Source organism: Oryctolagus cuniculus, chromosome X (genome assembly GCF_964237555.1).
Source record: "Oryctolagus cuniculus chromosome X, mOryCun1.1, whole genome shotgun sequence".
NCBI lineage: Eukaryota > Metazoa > Chordata > Mammalia > Lagomorpha > Leporidae > Oryctolagus > Oryctolagus cuniculus.
The window spans coordinates 10,458,075-10,474,016 of record NC_091453.1 but is presented as its reverse complement, the minus strand read 5'-3'; the positions used below and the strand labels follow the sequence as shown (position 1 = coordinate 10,474,016).

Here is a 15,942-nt window from a genome sequence, read left to right as displayed (position 1 = left end):
AGTGGGCAAAGGAATTGAGCAAGCATTTTTCAAAAGAGAAAATTCAAAAGGCCAACAGAAACTTTGAAAAATGCTTGAGATCACTAGCCATCAGCAAAATGCAAATCAAAGTCACAATGAGGTTTCACCTCACCCAAGTTAGAACAACCCTCATTCAGAAATCAAAAAACAAATGCTGGCAAGGATGTGGGGGAAAAGGTACCCTAACCCACTGTTGGTGGGAATGTAAGGTGGTACAACCACTGTGGAAGACAGTATGGAGATACCTCAGAAGTCTGAATATAGACCTACCATATGACCCAGCCACCCCACTCCTGGGAATTAACCCAAGGGAAATGAAATCAGCATATGGAAGAGTTATCTGTACCCCCATGTTCACTGTAGCTCAAGTCACAATAGCCAAGTTATGGAATCAACCCACATAGATATTCATCAACTGAAGACTGGATCAAGAAATTATGGTGTATGTACACTATGGATTACTACACAGTAGTTAAAAAAATGATGTTCAGTAATTTACAACAAAATGAATACAACTGGAAACCATTATACTTAGCAAAATAAGCCAGTTCCAAAAGAACAAATACCATATATTCTCCCTGATCTGTGGTAACTAATAGAGTACCCAAAAGGTAATCTAAAGATGTGAAATTGACATTTTGAGATGTGATGATTTTAACAATCCTTGTATCGACTCTTGGAGAACAGTGTTGGGAAGTTTTTTGTTTGTACTTTTTTTTAAGACTATTTGTTGAACTCTACTTAGTGTAGGATTAATCTTATGAGTATAAAGTTAACTGAAAATAAGACTCTTGTAAAAAAAATAAGAATCAGAATAGGAGAGGGAGGAGGAAGAATGGTGGGAAGATTCACTATGCTCCTAAATTTGTATATATAAAATGCATGAAGTTTGTATGCCTTAAATAAAATGTTTCTAGGTAAAAAAAAAATATGTATTTGAAAAGGAGAGATCAATCTTCCATACTCTGGTTCACTCCCCAGATGCCTCTAACAGCCACAGTTGGGCCAGGCTGAAATCACATGAGTGGCAGGGACCCAATTACCAAGCCATCACAGATGAATCAGAAGTGGAGAAGCCAGGATTTGAACTGGCACCCTGATACGTGATGTGCACATCCCAAGTGGTGGTGTAACCTGCTGTGCCGTAACACTCACCCAAGGTCGCGTTTTGAGGTTCTGGGAGTTAGGACTTCAATACATTGGAGGTGGGAGGGAACACAATTCCAATTCAACTCATAACATCTATCAAATACTGAGTGCTAAATAAAATGTGATATATCCATACAATGGACTATTATTTGGCCATAGAAAAGGAATGAGGTACAGCAACAAAGATGAACCTCAAAAAAAATTATGCTAAGTCAAAGGTGCCAAACATGAAAGAACAATGATTGTGTGATTCCACTGACATGAAATATTCAGAACAAGCAAATTCATAAAGGCACAAAGTAGATTAGTGTTTGCCAAGTGCTGGACAAGGGGCGATTGGAGAGTGAACTGGTAAAGTGCAGCGGTTACTTTAACTGGAGACAAAAGTGCTCCAACTGACTGTGGTGATGTTTACACAGGCCTGTGAGTAGACTAAAAACCACCGGGTTGTAAATTTTAAAAAACTAAACGTTATGGTATGTGAACTACATCTCAATAATGTTGCTATTTTAAAAAAGAATGAATGTCTCATGAGCTAGCAAAACTCAGCTCTCTAGAGCTTCATTACCAAATTCTAAAACTTTAAAACTGAAAGTCAGAGGCAGGTATCCGGCTCAGTGGTTAAGACATTACTTGGGGGCCGGCGCTGTGGTGTAGCGGGTAAAGCCGCCGCCTGCAGTGCTGGCATTCCATATGGGCGCCGGTTTGAGTCCCGGCTGTTCCACTTCCAATGCAGCTCTCTGCTATGGCCTGGGAAGGCAGTGGAAGATGGCCCAGGTTCTTGGGCCCCCGCACCCATGTGGGAGACCCAGAGGAGGTTCCTGGCTCCTGGCTTTGGATCAGCACAGCTCTGGCTAGCCCAGACAATTGGGGAGTGAACCAGCAGATGGAAGAAAGACCTCTCTCTCTCTCTGTCTCTCTCTCTCTCTGCCTCTCATTCTCTCTTTTTGTAACTCAGACTTTCAAATAAATAAATAAATCTTTTTAAAAAAAGACATTACTTAGGATACATAGGTCCCACATTAGAGTACCTGGGTTTGAGTCCAGCTATGCTTCGGATCCAGCTTCCTGCTAATGCACCTCCTGGGAGGCAGCAGATGATGGTTCCAGTGTTTTGGTTCCTGCCACCCATATGGAGAATGTATTGAACCAGGCTGCTGGTTTTGGTCTGGCCAAGCCTCTGCTATTATAGGCATTTAGGGAGTAAACCAGTGGACGGGCAATCTCTATCAGTCTGTCTCTCTCTCTCTCTGCCTTTCAAATATATGAAAATAAATTTTTATTTAAAAAATAGAACTGGGGGCTGGGGTTGTGGCACACTGGGTTAAGCTACCATTCTCAATGCCCAGCAACCCATACAAGTGCTGCTTCGAGTCCCAGCTGCTCCACTTCCTCCCCAGCTCCCTGCTAATGGCCTGGGAAAGCAGCACAAGATGTCCTGAGTGCTTGGGCTCCTGCACCCACGTGGGAGTCCCAGATGGAGCTCTGGGCTCCTGACTTTGGCCTGGACCAACCCCAGCCATTGTAGCCATTCAGGGAATAAACCAATGGATAGAAGATCCCTCGTTCTCCCCTTCTCTCTCTGTAACTGTGCCTTTTAAATGAATATAATAAATCTTTTTTAAAAAATTAAAAAACAAGGGGCCAGTGCTGTGGTGCAGTGGATTAAAGCCCTGGCCTACAGCGCTGGTATCCCATATGGATGCTGGTTCAAGTCCCAGCTGTTCCACTTCTAATCCAGCTCCCTGCTAAGGCACCTGGGAAAGCAGTGGAGGATGGCCCAAGTGCTTGGGCCCCTACATCCATGTGGGAGACCCGGAAGGAGCTCCTGGCTTCGGAACAGCTCAGCTCCGGCTGTTGTGGCCATCTAGGGAGTGAACCAGCTGATGGAAGCTCTCTCTATCTCTACTGCTCTCTGTAACTTTTTCAAATACATAAAATAAAACTAAAGAATCTGGACTCATCCTTGATCCCACCTGGGTGGGGGCATTCCACGAGGTTCTGCCCAGAGGAACCACCTGACATCATGTTTTGCTGCCATCTGTCTGTTCAGCAAGTATCTTTATGTCAGGGACCCAAATAAAACTAATAGCACATGTTTTCAGTCAAGTGCCACATAGTGTTACCTCTCTGAGGGCAAAGATGGCATATTTTATTTTTAAAAAATTTATTTGAGGCCGGAGCCGCAGCTCACTAGGCTAGTCCTCTGCCTGCGGTGCCGGCACACCAGGTTCTAGTCCCGGTCGGGGCGCCAGATTCTGTCCCAGTTGCCCCTCTTCCAGGCCAGCTCTCTGCTGTGGCCCGGGAGTGCAGTGGAGGATGGCCCAAGTGCTTGGGCCCTGCACCCCATGGGAGACCAGGAGAAGCACCTGGCTCCTGCCTTCGGATCAGCGCAATACGCCGGCCGCAACACGCTGGCCACAGCGGCCACTGGAGGGTGAACCAACGGCAAAGGAAGACCTTTCTCTCTGTCTCTCTCTCTCACTGTCCACTCTGCCTGTCAAAAAAAAATTATTTATTTGAAAGAGTTACATAGAGAGAGGAGAGGCAGGGAGGGAGGGAGGGAGAGAGAGAGAGATAGAAGTCTTCCATCTGATGGCTCAGTCCCCAGTTGACCACAACGGCTGGAACTGCACCAATCCAAAGCCAGGAGCCTCTTCAGGTCTTCCCATGCAGGTGCAGGGGCCCAAGGACTTGGCCCATCTTCTACTGCTTCCCCAGGCCATAGCATGGAGCTGGAACAGAAGTGCAGCAGCCAGGTCTCGAACCGGTGCCCATATGGGATGCCGGCGCTTCAGGCCAGGGCGTTAACCCACTGTGCCATAGCACCAGTCCCAAGGACGGCATATTTTAATAATCACACTCATACTACAAGACAGATGAAGAATTTGAGAGCAACAAAGAGTGCTGCTTAACCTTAAAAAGGAAGGGAATGCTGACCACAAGCAGCACCATAGGTGAATCTGGAGGGCATCTGGCTCAATGAAAGCAGCCAGTACAGGAAAGACAAACGCTGCCTGATCCACCTCATATGAGGCATGCAGAGCAGTCAAACTCGCTGAGACGGAGAGTAGCGCGGGGGCTGCCAAGGCCTGGGGGGAGAGGGGAGCCACCGTCTGACGGGGACTGGGTTTCCGTTTTCCAAGAGGAAGAGTTCTGCAGACTCAGAGTAGCAATGGCAGCAGGAGTGGATCCAATGCCACTGAGCCGGACGCTACAATACGGTCGAGATGGTAAATTTCATGCTACATATATTTTGCTGCAATGGGAAAAAAAAAATAATAAAAGCCACCGAGAGTTAGAGCATTCTCTCAAACAGCAGGAACCAGGCTTTTTATTCTTTCAATGCACATAGCACTTTCTTCAATCAGTTCAATAAATGTAGTGGATTTAATTGAATCCACAACATTTCTAAATGTAACAAGGGAAAATTGCTTTAACTCCAAAACATAAAAACAAAGCTTTCATCAAATTACTTCTTTCCCAAGAAATTACTTTAAAATATTGCCTCGATACAAGCTTCTTGCCTTCAAGATCAATTTTCATTTCGCCAGCTACCTCGTCCATTTCATCAGTACTTGGACAAAGGCAAGGCAGAATGAGTCTAGGGGAGGCCATCTGGAAGTCTTCGGCCTCAAAATAACCTTGGTGTTGTGTATACAAGGGGTATGCAAAAAGTTCAAGGAAATACATATTATGAAAAACCATTCGTGGACTTCAATTATCTGAACCAAAATAAACTTAGCCTTTAACTCTATTTTCTATGAACTTTTTCAAGTTGCCTTGTGTATGTGCCAGCCAGAGTGGGCAATTAGCTTGAGAAATGACTTCTATTCTAGCAGATCTTCATAGGCTCAGCATAGGCTAAAAAAAAAAAAAAAAAAAAAAACTACAGCATGGCACCAAATAGGAGACTGTGGCCAGGGGCACAATTATCCCATGGTCCAGGCAGCTCCCGATGTTGCTGGTGAAAGCCTACGTCCGTGGCTAGTCCTGTTTCCACCAGGAGAAAACTCTTTGCCAAGTAATTCCCCATCACTTGCTTTCAGGAACACATAGCCCCTCCTCTGGTGCTGCTTCTAGGTTCTCTGTCAAGGGCAGCACAGGGAGCCGGGGGTGGGGGTGGGGGCTCGATTCCTTATCTGGGCTCCATCTACACCATGTCCACGTTGTGAAAATTCATCAACCCACACACTTGTTCTTTGTGCACTTCCTTATGCGTTACATTTGAACAGAAGTTAGTCCCCTCTTCCCACAAAAAGTGGCTAGAAGCAAGGAGAGCCCAGGAAAATGAGCAACTACAGCTCTACGGTTTTTGGTAAGTTTCAGCCTCTAACCTCCAATAAACTGCATTTGCAGAGTTCTTTGAGAACCTCTCGGTGTCATTCTGCAAATGCTGCTGGAAAGCTCAAGGCGGCACGTGTTTAGGGAAGAGGGACAGATTTTCAGGCCCTCTCTCCAGCCTCCTCCCGAGTCCTCCTCAGGGGAGGAGGGGGAGTCCTAGCTGCTCGAGGAGATCCTGAAAGTGGCCACCCACTGCTCTCTGAAGGGCAGGCTACCAATCAGCCTGTGTGCCCAGCCCAAGCTCCATGGCACCTCCTGCTTGCCATTTTCTCTTCTGTTTCTGTTCCCATACTCTGAGCTCACCTGGATGGGGCTCTCGACCATCTCCCCCACCGCAGCTCCCATCTCTGCAGAGCAAACCTTCGGCTCTCCATGCTCACAGTCTAAAACTGGGTGGGTGAGAAAGGGCCACCTAAGCCCTGAGGTGTCCCTCGGGGAGCAGAGGCCTTGCCACATACTGCAATCCCTACTGTGCTTCGGGCAATAAAGCAAGTGGCCCATTTTGCTCATTTCTCTTGACACTGTCTTTGCAGCCAGAACTGGAAGGGTCAAAAAGATGAGAGATGCCAAAACCCACCATGAACTCCTCAGCTTCCTGCTAATGCACACTCTGGGAGGCAGTGGTGACAGCTCAAGTAGTTGGGTTCTTGCCACCCAGGGTCGGAGATCTGAACTGAGTTCCTGACTCCTGGCTTGAATCTGGGCCTGGCCCCAGCCATTGTGGGTGTTTAGGGAGTAAACCAGTGGATGGAAGCTTGTTGTCAAATAAGAATTTAAAAAGTAAGATGAGTAATGTTAGAAATAGAATCTTTGCCAATGCAATTCACTAAAATGAGGTCATACTAGCTTGGCATGGGGACTAAACCCCATATGACTGACATCCTTAAAGAAAAGGAAGGACACAGAGACACACGCAGAAACAAGATGGCCTCATGGGGACAGAGAGGCAGAAATCGAAGTGACACAGCAGGAAGCAGACAGACACCGAAGATCGCCAGCAACCATTAGAAGCTAGGATGCAGCAAGGGAGTAATCTTTTCTAGAGCTTTCAGCCCCACCAATACTTTGATTCAAACTTCTAAAGCAACAGAATCTGTTTCTATCTTTTTAGGCAAAAAAAAAAAAAAAAAAAAAACAAAAAAAAAAAAACAAACAAACAAACAAAGACAAAACCTGCCGCGCACCTCTTCTGTGTCCCTCTCTGGAATCTCACTCATTGCACCACCTGCCCTCTGTGCCTTGTTCTAAAGAAAGCACCTGTGGGTCTCTCGTCTTCCCTGCACGTCCACCTTTCAAGAAGCAGTCCTTCTTTGGAGGTGACCCCGGCCTGGCCCATCAGCCCCCCGAAAACACAGGCCATTTCTTCCATTTCCAGCTGCCCCAGAGTTAAATGCAAAACATTGGGTATCTTAACGGGAAGAAAATGGAACCAAAAGAAAGTTTGCCTAATTTGTAAAATAAAAATGAGTTTCGATCCCAGTGGCTTATGTATTATTCTTGCGAGGACTGGTTTTACATCGATCATCTTTTCCATGGCAGTCAAGTGTGGAATACAATGAAGTTAGAAGTGTAATTGTGTAGACATAAAAAATTGCATCTCGATAGCCATCATCGGGACACTTTTCTCAAGATGCTATCTCGGTGTCCTTCAGAGCAATAACGATACCAATTGAGAACGTAACAGAAGCAACTTAAATGTGATGCCTCGCTTGCTTCGGGGAAACCAATGTGCTTCGGAGCAAGGCTATTGCTCATGACATAAGGTGCTCTCGGAGAGGCTAGAAACACTTCGAGACCATTAAAATAAAATGCCAGCCATTCCTGCTGTTCAAATATTCTTCAGCTTCTAATTTAAGGCGCCAACACCTAAGAATGTAATTGTGTTATTCTCTCTGATAGCTGGAATCTATCTAAGCCAAATGCCTGGGAATTATGGACTATTGGGGCTCCGGGAGTCCAGAAGACAAATGAGGTGGATGAAACGTGTTATTTTGTACGGGCGCATTCAACATTTGTGCTCCGCTACCATCTGATGTGTTCAAATGCATCCAAAGCCTGAAGTGCCTGAAGGGTCTCTCCTCGACCAAACTGAAGAAGAGGTTGGGGAAATGCATAAACCACGTGAGGTTCAAAACTCAGCCTTCGGCGGGGAAGGAGGAGAAAGGCTCACACACCTATCCTTGGAATCGCGTTCCACACTCCAGCTGCTCCAGGGGCGACGTTCCATTTTGGAATCTGGAAGTTGTGTGGATAAAGCAGATCCTCTGTAACTCCTGGTTCTATCCCTGGAGAGCAAGTGAGGCCACAGTTTGCAAGAGGCACGGCGGAGCAGAAAAGGGCAATTTTAAAAGCAAACGCTGTGAAAGGTGATGCTTCCCCATCACACGGGTAGATTATTTCTGTTTAATGCCTGCCATGGCAGGGGTACACTTTAGGTTCAGAGACCCCATTGGCACATCAGGGCTTTGACTGGGACACGGTGCCAATTCAAACTGTCACACAGTACAGGGAGGAGAAAAAAACCCAAATCAGCTTCTATTCTTTCATAGAAAGCAATACTGTAGTTTAAATTAGCAAGGCACTGCTGAACCGCTATTTAAAATGCGTTTGCACTGACATCCCGAGAAAGGATTTTTTTTCTTGTTTAATTGCACTGTCAGTGTGGAACGCTTTCACTTAAAACCATTCTGAGGTAGACCTTTTAATAGAAAGTGACAATTTAAATTGCCATGATAGCAGCGTAAATGGTGCTTAAAGTCATTACTAAACTGATGTCGCGGTTGGCTCCAGACCAGTTAGTTAAAGCTGAAGAAAAGGTGTTGGGGGAAGGGAGAAAGGTAACTAAACAGCAAATCATTAATTTCTTGTATATTCATTGTAATAACACTAGCTGTGGTGAAGGGATCTGGTTCCCAAGGGATGTAACACACGTTTCTATTGAATTCCGCATTATTCCAGGCTAACGTTGCCCTGAGTGAGGAATTGCTCCCCTCACAGGCACTTACTCCTCTTCAGTTACTCTTTTTCTTGTCTTCATTCTGTGGTCAAAGAGAGGAGCTGCGGCTTCCACGTGCTGGTTTGAGTTCTGCAATGCAAGCGCTGCATTTAGCCATTGCCTGCCTTAACTCTTCCCAGGATGAGTGAGAGGCTCCCTGCAGCCCTTGGAAGTGACCCCTGCTAGCTTTCAAGGAGCACCATCCCCAGAGCAGAATGCTGTGTCATGCAAGTTGAGGTCAAGGTCATCTGAGTGATTCCACTGGTTGAATCTGGTGGGTTTTAACCAAACTAGCTGGTTTGCCAAACCAGTGTGGCAGCATCTATGGGCTCAGTGGGTGCGACACCATAAAACCCGGGACAGTAATGGATCTGTGAACCCGGAAAGGAGCTTATGGGTGGGTTAAGGTTGAACTTGGTGCATTGGGAACGATGGAAAGGATGATGGCAGGGATTCATAGAGATGGACCAGGAACAGAGAAGCCTGTGTGTGCGGGCCCACTCAGTCACCTTCACAGTCACCCACTCATTTGTCTTGGTTCTGAAACATATCCCTTTAAAAGCAAATTCTTTGGGCTTTTGTAGGAACTATAGGTAAGCTAGTCTAGAATTACCATTTAAAAATTTGTGTCCTGGGCTGGGCGTTTGGTGTAGTGGTTAAGATGCCAGGTTGGACGCCTGCCTCCTGTATCAGAGTGCCTGCTTCAAGTAACAGCTATGGTTCCCAGTCTCGGCTTCCTGCTAATGCAGATCCTTAGAGGCAGCAGTGATTGTCAAAGTCATCAGGGCCCTGCCACCCACGTGGGAGATCCGAATGGAGTTCTGGGTCCCTGGCTCTGGCCTGTCTCAGATCTGGCTGTTGCAGGCATTAGAGGAGTAAATCAACAGATGGTAGATCTCTCAGTCTCTCCCTCTCTGTCTCCCTTCATGGCAGCAAATAAATAAACTTTTACAAAAGAAAAAAATGCATAGCACACTCCTTTCTATTATGTAAAAATTACTTCAAGGAGCCAAAAATTGCAATTGGGCTCACAGGAGGGAGACCTATTTCAGAATTTAAATGTCAAATATTATATTTGGGATGGAGTTTTGGAATAGTTTCCTGAGATCATACAATGGAAGAGCCCTTGGAACAACACTACAACCTTGAAATTTTCTCTAAGTCAGACATTACAGTTTCAGAAATTTCTCTCACTCAAAGTGAGAGACAGTTAAGGGAGTTTCCTGGCACATGACCTTAATTTTGGGTCTGGGGATGGATTGCAGAGAGAATAGGAAAACTGAACACGGATTTTTGTGTTTACACGTAAATGTGCATTACTAAGGACAGAGAGCTCATTTCTTTTTTTATTATTATTATTTGGCAGGTAGAGTCATAGACAGTGAGAGAGAGAGAGACAGAGAGAAAGGTCTTCCTTCCGTTGGTTCAATCCCCAACTGGCCGGTACGGCTGGCGCTGCGCCAATCCAAAGCCAGGAGCCAGGTGCTTCCTCCTGGTCTCCCATGCGGGTTCAGGAGCCCAAACACTTGGGCCATCCTCCACTGCCCTCCTGGGCCACAGCAGAGAGCTGGACTGGAAGAGGAGCAACCAGGACTAGAACCCAGTGCCCATATGAGATGCTGGCACTGCAGGTGGAGGATTAACCAAGTGAGCCACGGCGCCGGCCCCTAGAGAGCTAATTTCTTAGCCATCAGACCTGCAAAGGAGTTCGCAAACAAAAAGCAGTGAAGAACTATTAATCCAGTATCACTTTACTAAAAACAAGCAGACAGAAGTGCAGAGAAGTGGTTGACTTTGAAAGTCAAGCTTCTAGCTGTTGGATGATCTACAGAATCCTAGACTCAGATTCCTGGTCCAACACTGCCTTTTTAATGTTTTACAATTCATCTGCTTTTTATAAAGCAATGGATACTGCAGTGCTGTGCTTTTCTGAAAGCCACCCCGCTGACAACCTCAACTTTCTGGAACACAATTCTTCCTTGGCAAAGGGATCACTGAAATGATTGTCACGATGCTCATACATGTGGCCTGTGAATTAAACCCTCAAGAGATCACTGAACGCACCATTCAATTATACATCCAATTATTTAACAAATATTTACTGAGCTCAGCACTTATCAGGGCTTAATTTCAGGGCCTGGGGATAGGGTACAGAGACCAGGAAAACCGTATGCACATTTTTGTGTATATGTGTACAGAGTTATACATAATCCTTTTAAAAGATGCATTTATTTATTAGAAAGGCAAAGTTACAGAGAGAGGAAGAGATCTTCCATCCACTGGTTCACTCCCCAAATGGCCACAATGGCTAGGGCCAGGCCGAAGCCCAGAGCCTGGTGAAATACTGTTCTTGGAGAACAGATAACTCCTGAGGCCAATTCACAACGGGCTCTTAGCAACATATGCTTTTATTTTTTTATTAAAATTTTTATTTATATAAATGGAGCAAGTTTCGTGTATCTGATGCATACAGTTTCAAGAACATAGTAACACTTCCCATTCCATTCTCCCTCCCTCCCATCCCTCCTCCTACTTCCTTTCTTATTTTTCTTTTAATTTTTACAATAATATAATTTTTTCTTTGAGAATAAGTTTTATCATTAAATGAAGAAGCACCTAAGGAGACCGACAAGGGGGTTGGACACTCAGGCTCATCTGAAACTAAGTGCTCAGCATCCGCTTTTAAACCATGAATGGCAGCTGGTGCTGCGGTGTTAAGCCTCCACCTGCAGCGCCGGCATCCCATATGGGCACTGGTTCTAGTGCCATCTGCTCCATTTCCCATCCAGCTCTCTGCTATGGCCTGGGAAAGCAGAAGATGGGCCAAGTCCTTGGGCCCCTGCACCCACGTGGGAGACCCAGAAGAAGCTCCTGGCTCTTGGCTTCAGATTGGCACAGCTCCGGCTTTTGCAGCTATTTGGGTAGTGAACCAGCAGATTAAAGATCTCTCTCTCTCCCTCCCTCCCTCCCTCCCTCCCTCTGTCTATAACTCTACCTCTCAAATAAATAAAATCTTTTAAAAAAAAATAAACCATGAAAGGCTGCAGAAAATGCCATGGGAGAACACGGAACGTCAGAGGAACTACCAAAGGAAGGGAGAGAGAAAAGAGCTAAAAATATAGCAATGGGCATCTGATGCATTGGTTACCACGCCGCTTAGAATGTCCACATCCCATACTGGAGGGCCTGGTTCAGGAGCTACTTCACCTTCATTCATCTATTCATTTAGTTAGTCAATTAGTCATACTTTGGTTCATTCATTTGTTTAACAAATACTCAGCATCTACTATCATATGTTAGACATAGGATACATTTTAACTACTATTTTCAATTACACATTATTGATCCTCCAGAATCCCCCCAACTTCCCAATAGCTTACCTTCAAGTCATTTACAAACAGTAAACAAGATACATAAACAAGATTTACGGTATTTTAGAGAGCAGCATGTGGTAAGAAGAAAAATAAAGCAGGCAAGAAGATATGAAATTTCAGGGGATGGCTATTGGAATAAGTGAGGGATGAAGAAGGCTTGGATCAGCATGCAAGCGGTCAGGAGCAGAAAGAAGGTAAGGCAGGTGGTGAATTTGTTTATTCTGAAGATGGATCCCAGCAGACTGGATGTGGGTTGTGAAAGAAGGAAATCAAAGATGATGCCAAAGTCTGTGTCTTGAACAAATGCTGCCATTAACTGAGGTGGGAAGTTAGCCAGAGTAGCTTGGAGGGGGGATGGGGTTACATACCAAAGATGCTCTCTGGGACAGGTAAGTGAGGGGACATATACAAGCAGAGACGCTAGGTAGGCAGTTGGGTGTTCAGATTTGGAGGGACATGGCCCCAGGCTGCAGATATAAATTGAGGCACTGTCAGCATACAGATGGTAGGTAAAGCTCCAAGACCTTAAATTACATCACTAGAAAATGAGAGTAGTTACAAAAGGGATCTAAAAATTAAACTGTAGGGCGCTTTAACACTTGAAGTTGGGAAGGTGAGGAGAAATCCGAAAATGAGACAAGAAAGAGTGATCGCAGGGAGAAGAAAAGAAGCGAGCATTTGTCACAGTACAGACACCATTTGGGACACCCACATCCCATATCAGAGTGCCTGGATTGAGTCCTGACTGCTACTGATTAGCCTCCTGCTAATGCATATACTGGAAGAGAGCAGTGATGGTTCAAGTAATTAGGTCCCTGCTACCCACATCGGAAAACTGGATGGAGTCCCCCGCTCTTGGCTTCAGCCTGGCCCAGCCCCAGCTGTTGCAGGCATTGGGAGAGTGAACCAATGGATGGAAACTCACTGTTTCTCAATCTGTGTGCGCGCACACACACACATACACACACGCCTCCCAAAGAAATAAATACAAATTATTTTAAAAGAAGAGAGAAGACAAAAGAGGTGAGTGGGTTCATAGAAGAAAAGGAACAAAGAAATTGGTGACAGTGAACACAAGCAACTCTTGCAGCTATTTCATACGGTGATTAGCAGGGAAGCAGCGAGGCAGCCGAGAGGGAGGGAGGATGGCGCAACTTTATCCTTGGGTGGGAGTGCAATCTAATGCCTGGGGCAGAGGCTGTTCTTGCCCAGGAGCATAAACAAGCCATCCACCTCATCGGAGAGGAGGTGCCGGACTCCAGAACCGTGAGAAATACAATTCTACTCTTCGCAAATGACCCAGTGTCGTCGGGTAACTTGTTCAAGCAGCACTAACAGACTCAGACACTTACTAAGTCAGAAACTGCGGGGAGGGCCCAGCACGGTCCCTGTGCTGCCCACCCCAGTTTGAGAACTACTGCTTGGAGGCAGCCTGGACAACTTTCCAGCTGCTCTTAGGCAGTACTGCCACCTATCGGACAAGCTCTTCAGAAGCTGCCAGGTTAAGATACACATATTAAAAATGCAAGGGTGTTCTTTGTTTTTCTATATCAAATAACTGTCAAAACCAAAAGAAAAGAAACCTCCTACAGCCCTTTGAATTATACAAATGTTAATTTCACATGAGTTTCATCAATATACTGAGACTCACATTTTGTTTTAGTCATAAAACACTTTGTACCCATTTTCTACTTATCAGTCCTGGGCTGTTGCACTCACATGGGAGACCTGGAAGAAGCTTCTGGTTTCTGGCTTCGGATCGACCCACCTCCAGCTGTTGTGGCCATTTGAGGAGTGAACCAGCAGATGGAAGGCCCCTCCCTCCCTCTCTTCCTCCCTCCCTCCCTCTGTCCCTCCCTCTCTCCCTCTCTCTCTCCCTCTCTCTTGCTCCCCCTCTGTAACTCTGCCTCTCAAAGAAATAAATAAATCTTTTTAAAAATCGCTAAGTTGTGGAAAAGTCATCACATGAGTTCTTCTGTAGTAATCCTAAGTTACATCTACAACAAGTCTCGAACATCACATTGCCAGGGGATTTTGTTAAGGTTCTTGGTTCCATCTTTGGAACGCTCTTCCGTTGTTAGCCCTGACTCCCCAGTAAAAGCCAGACAAGTTCCTTTCTCAGCTTCCCACGCAGGCAATTCACACCTGACCTAGGGCTTGTACATCAGACACCCTGAATCGGTGATTCAAAAGTGACCAAGGTGAAGAAGCAGGGGACACATGGAAGCCCTGTTCTGCTGAGGGTGGCATCAGCATCCAGCATCCAGCATTCAGATTCTAGAATCTGGCTCTCACCAGTGCAGGCGCAAACTGTAGCTTCAGAAAGTTCACGGAAGATGGAATTAAAAGAGACATTGATTTTGGTGCAAAATTCTTTGAAATCTATGCTTATGTTTTTCTTTTTTTAAAGAGGTCTCTGCCTCTCTCTCTCTCCACTCTTTTCTCTGTAATTCTTTCAAATAAATAAATGAATCTCTACAAATAAATAAACAAAATCCAATAAAACTGGGATAAACATCATTAGGAATGCAAATATATAAACTGTGGTCTATTCATCCAATAATATGTTACACTGCAACAAAAAACGGCAACTTACATACACAACAAGGACGAACCTCAGAGATATTATGTGCTGTGGAGGAAGTAAGACAACAATGGCGTGATTCTGTGCGTGTAACGCTCAAGCAGGAAAACTGACCAACGGTGCTAGAAAGCAGAGGAAATGGTTACTTCTGTTGGGAGAAGAGATAAACACTGACTAAGAAGAGGTGCAAAACACTTCTGGAAGGCTAAGGATAGTCTGTATTTTCATCTGGGTGGTGACTACACAAACGCATACAGAGGTAAAACTTAATTGAGATGTATAATGCATTAATGCCCTTTAAGTATTTCATTCCATTCCTCAATAAAACGTAGACATAAAATTCCTTTTCTGTTTAGAATATCAGTTGGGTTTTGTTAGTCATAACAGAGATCCTTACCTAAGAGAGACACGGCCCTCCCCGCTGGAAAGCCCCGGCTCCCGCCGCAGCCCCAGTATTCCTGTGTGACCAGCCTCTCTGCCAGCCAGGCCTGCTGGGAGAGCATCTCCACCCCACGTGCACCCAGGACAATCCTCCTGGAGGAGAGGAGTACAGAGTCAAGCACTGTAACCACAACGCAGCAGCAGCTTAGGAAGAAAAATCTATCAGTGAGTATCAAACCATATACAGCTGCATGATAAATTACAAAGCTGAAAGGTTACTTGGAGAAATTTTCTCAGAACACAAGGAGATAAAGGCATAAGAAGAATAAAAGAAACTGTAAAAGCCACATGAAAAAAAGGTTTAGCTCCTCTAGAAGAATCTCCAGGAGACAACTGAAACAATATTTTAAAAAATAGCAGAAAAGAAATTCCCAGAACTGAACCAAAACACAAGCCCTTAGATTGAGAAAGACCACTCACTTCTAATCAAGATTCTTAATAAAAAAGACCCATGTCCAGATGCCAGAATAAAGAAGAAGAAAACAAAAAGGCATGAAAATGGGATTGATGTGAGATTTCCCATCAGTGAAATGAATGCAAAAATATTCCTGATTACTGAAGTCAAGTGATAAATGCTTGAGGGCTTATTACTCCGTACTTTTCTGTAAAATTTACAATATTTATAATAAAAAGATTTCCTTTTGGGGGTTTTTTATGGATGCAAAAAGATAACAGACTAATATCTGCAAAGGGAAAACAGCTTTGAACTTCCAACTGATGTCTGTTAACATTGTCTTTCAAGAAGGAAAGTAAAATAAAGGAAAGAAAGTAATAAAGGAAGGAAAGTGAAATAAAGACACTCAGATTAAACGGACTAAGAAACTCTATCATACCAGAGGTTCCAGAACTTCAAGAGGAAAATCAAACTAAAATAAATAGTGGATGCAAGAAGCAATGGAGAACAAAGAAATCAATAACATATACGGCAAATCTGTTAGTAGTGTGTATGTAGATAAAAATATTTAATACCAGACTGTAACTCGAATTCAAAATATATCAACATAGAAGAGATAGGAGAGGGAAGAAAGGAAATA

At 44.7% G+C, this 15,942-nt stretch overlaps 1 protein-coding gene across 2 annotated transcripts in view; it reads right to left on the bottom strand.

Annotated features, from left to right (window-relative positions):
• LOC100345369 (transcription factor SPT20 homolog) overlaps window positions 1-15,006 on the bottom strand; it is a 90,823-nt gene extending 75,817 nt beyond the window's left edge. For both annotated transcript variants that reach the window (XM_070067215.1, XM_070067214.1), the window contains exon 1: window positions 14,865-15,006. The gene's annotated coding sequence lies outside the window, so the exon portion shown is untranslated. The remainder of the gene's footprint in view (window positions 1-14,864) is intronic.
• Window positions 15,007-15,942: the final 936 nt, after the last annotated feature.